Source organism: Lathyrus oleraceus, chromosome 6 (assembly GCF_024323335.1).
Source record: "Lathyrus oleraceus cultivar Zhongwan6 chromosome 6, CAAS_Psat_ZW6_1.0, whole genome shotgun sequence".
Classification (NCBI taxonomy): domain Eukaryota; kingdom Viridiplantae; phylum Streptophyta; class Magnoliopsida; order Fabales; family Fabaceae; genus Lathyrus; species Lathyrus oleraceus.
In genome coordinates this window covers 27700006-27704271 of record NC_066584.1, presented here as the reverse complement: position 1 = coordinate 27704271, position 4266 = coordinate 27700006, and positions in this window count along the sequence as shown.

The following is a 4266-nucleotide window of genomic DNA, read 5'->3' as shown; positions in this document are numbered from 1 at the left end:
ATTATCAAGTGATCCTCGCAAGGCTAAAACATATTTATGCAACCAAATATGTTTGGTTTAAGTGGGAAAAAGTTATATAGCTCTTGAGCAATATACACTATTATAATTAGGGGTGGCAATTAGATCCATTAAGAGAAAATCCATCCATCAAAAAATCCATCCAATCCATCTACTACATAAAATTTAAGTTAATGGATTGATCAAATCCATCCATTTATAAGCATGGATTGATCCAATTCATCCAACACATTTTAATGATCCAATTGATTTTTTTATCTAATTTTAAAAAAAAAAAAAAAATTTCAAATATTAAATTTTTTGTTTTTTGAAAAATAAAAAATAATTTTATTCAAAAAAAATAATTTTTTTTGAAAATACAAAAAATCAATTTTTTCCAAAAATTTTAAAATATTTTTTTTTGAAAAATACCAAATTTTGATTTTATTTTCGAAAAATTTACTTTTTTACGAATATAATTTTTTTTCTTCGAAAAATAAAAAAAAAACAATTTTTAAATTATTTTTTTCAAAAATACAAATTTAAAATGCATTTTATGGGTGATTTTTTAATGAAGAATTTGAGTCCTTTATATAGTTACGAGTTTCATATACCTTTACTAACTAAGCGATGAAAGACTATTTTAAAATGTATATTTTCAATCAACACCAACAATCTCCACCTTGATTGAAAATGATACATCAACTTCCATTGTATACCCATACAATCACAGTTTAAAAGAACTATCATACTCTATCATATAGTACAACAATTTAAAGAGACATCACTCCAAGAATTTTCACATTATTTTTACCAAAATTTATAGTTCAAAACTTATCATACTCCACAGGCGAAGAGGATACTAAGGGATTTGAGAATAATCATGGTCAAATGTCAAGCAAAGTATATCACTAAGAATTATTACAATATATAAATTATTCTAAGTCACTCCAAAATCCTCATTACACATACACTTTTCAAAACAAACATCTAAGTATATTTCACAACACTCTAACACAAAATTATAAGAAAAAAGAAAAAATAAGATACAAACTTAAATTACTTTGACGAGTGACGAAGCACTATAGCTCGTATATAGTTTTAATCTTTATCTTACAATATATATATATATATATATCATTTAAAGATAAATAAATGCAATGTCGCATATTCAAACTTCCGTCATAATATTTAATGTCGTTGTACAACTATCAACTACACTGACTTAACAACCTAACCCAAAGTTATATATTTAATATCATTGTACAACTATCAACTAAGCTGACTCAAAGTCATATATTCCAACATAAATCCATCACTCTCAACTTTAACAAAGGTTGATTTTATTCTTAGATAAGAACAAATTAATTTGTACGAATAATTTACATAAATAAGATGACTAAACTTTGGTAGTTACCGTGTACTAGTACATCATACTAAATGATTGGTGTCTCTATCATATTATAAGTCATTATTTCCATTAGCTTTTGTATGACGAAATAGTTATTATAAATGCTATTCCACCCGCCACTTGCCACCAGCTGTTTTTTCATTATTCCTATTTTGTTAGTATTTATTTGTAGTTGACTTGTCATTGCTCTAGTGACCCATTAACTAACAAAGGAAAATTCCACTCTATCTTTTCTTTCATTGCTCCACTTTCTTCACTTTTAATGAGACGTCATGTTATATTAGGAACTCTCAAGTTTAGATCATAATCTTAGACTTCTCTTTAAAACAAATTATCTTTTATGTAAATAAATTATGAGTTTTAATAAATTAATATGTGACAATAATTAAATTTATGTAATTAAATATATTATTTATACAATAAATTAAAAAATATTTGTTTATAATAATAGTTGAAGAGATTTTTAAATTTATGTAATGTAAAAATATGGTATGCTATTATTTTTAAAAAATGCTTTTTAGAATGGTTAGATATTCAAAGAATATAACAGTTTTATAGACATAAAATATTTGAAATAAATCACAATTTCAAGCATTCTTGATTAGGGGTGTTCGCGATGCGGTTTAAGCGGTTTTGACGATAAAAATCATCTGAATCGCAAGAGAAAAAAGAATGCAGTTTGATTTGGTTTAGTTGACTTTTAGAAATAAAAGCAAATCAATCAAATCAAACCAAACCAATGCGGTTTGAATTGGTTCGGTTGGTTCGATTTTTTACAATATTTTTATTGAGTCATATATGCACCTATAGAGAACAACATAACTTTGTGTTTAGTCATTCATACATTGCTAAGTAACATCAAAACATATCATATTTAGACTAAAACTTCGCATTCAATATACAAAAAAAATTAGATTAGACAAAAGTGGAATAAAAAACATGTATACAATAGTAGCATAAAATAATATCAAAGATATTATAATAAAACCTAAAAAACATATGAGATGAGAGATTAGAGAAGATGAAAAAAACACATAAGAGATGCGGGATTGAGAAGAAAGGTGCGATAAAAACGTAATTGGAAGAGAAAATAGTAACATAAAAGATAAAAAAGAAAGAACATAAGAGAGGAAATATTATAGTAGAAAAGGCAAAACGTGCATGGTAAAGAAGACAGGAAGAAGATGTGATACTACTAAGAGAGATTTAAGAAGGTTAAAATTGAAATCGTAAGTGTGAGTAAGAGAAAATCATTTTTAATTATAAGGTTAAGGCATATTAAGTTTGAGTTTGGGGTTGGATGTGGGATAATTGAAGTTTGAGTTGTAACATAATACGGTTTGGTTTGGTTTAGTTCGGTTTGAAAAATATAAACCGCAAACCAAACCAATCCGTGCAGTTTTGTTAAAAAGTGACTCAAACACATCCGAACCAAATGCGATTTTTTGTGGTTTCGATTTGATTTGATTTGGTTTGCAGTTTTCTATTGGGTTGGTTTGGTTTTGAACACTCCTATTATTGATTATAAAACTAATACTGAAAAACATTTTTTGTCCTCTCATTTTTTTCATTTTTTATTTTTGATTCACAATTTTAAAATAAGATTTTTAGTCATCTATTTTTATGGGATACTATGTGGTATTATGAATATCTATAAGATCTCGAAACGAATATCCAATCAATGTATATGAATGTTTCATTTGTAAACGACCATTTAGATCTAAATATGAGGTTTCTGAACATGTTAAAAGTTGTTTGAGAAATCCAGTTAGAACTTAAGAAGGAGAATGTAGAGACATAAGCGTTGATGGAGGTTAGAGAAAAGAAAGAGGAAAGGAGAAAGAGAGAAAGAGTAGTAACAACTACGGTTTTGGTCAAGAGATGAGAAAAAAGAAAGAAAGTCGATGCTTAATAAATTAAATAATAAAATATTAATAAAATAATTCCATGTCAATCATACTTGAATGAGTTGGAGTGCCACATCTATCAAAATTAATGGATTTTGACAAAATGTTATGAAAAGAACCAATGTGATTAACGGAACATAATTTAAGGCACTTAAAACAAATATTTATTAAATAAAAGATAAAAGTGAAACTTAAAATTAAGGAAAAGGACCACATGATGCATTAAGGCAAATACATTTAAATTAAAATTCTCTAAACTTATTATTTCTTCTTTTTCTCGTCTAATTTGATTTTTAATTTGAATCGATTTTTGAAAGAGATAAAAAACATAAATGTTTATGATTTAGTAGAAGCACTAGTAAAAGACCCGTGCGTTCGCACGGGTCGCACAAGTGCAATAATTTATTTTTAAAAAATTAAAATATAATATATTTTTTTGTTTATATATATATATATATATATATATATATATATATATATATATATATATATATGGTTGGATCAACGTACACAAATTTATTGCATGAGAGTTTTTTTTAATGTAATGGATGTTAAATGATCAATAAATGGGTTCAAAAAATTTCCACAAATAACTTTTTCCAGTTTGGGACATAATAAAGTAAAACATTATTAATTTATAATAATATAATTTGCTTAATTTTTTTGTATACTATATTAAGGAAATAATCAAAAAATATAATACAAAAATATTTTTACAGTTTATTGATATATTGATATATAATAAACATTTCATTGTTAATGTTATGAATAAACATTCCATTTATCATTGAGATTTTGGACATAAGAAATAAAAATATATTTATTTAGTAATGGATGAAATTTTCCAATCTGTTACTAATTTGAGGTATAAAAGCGCAAATATTAACCTTCATAATAAATGATTATTTAACCAAAATACATAAACCATGTAAAAGAAATACCAGAACCTCA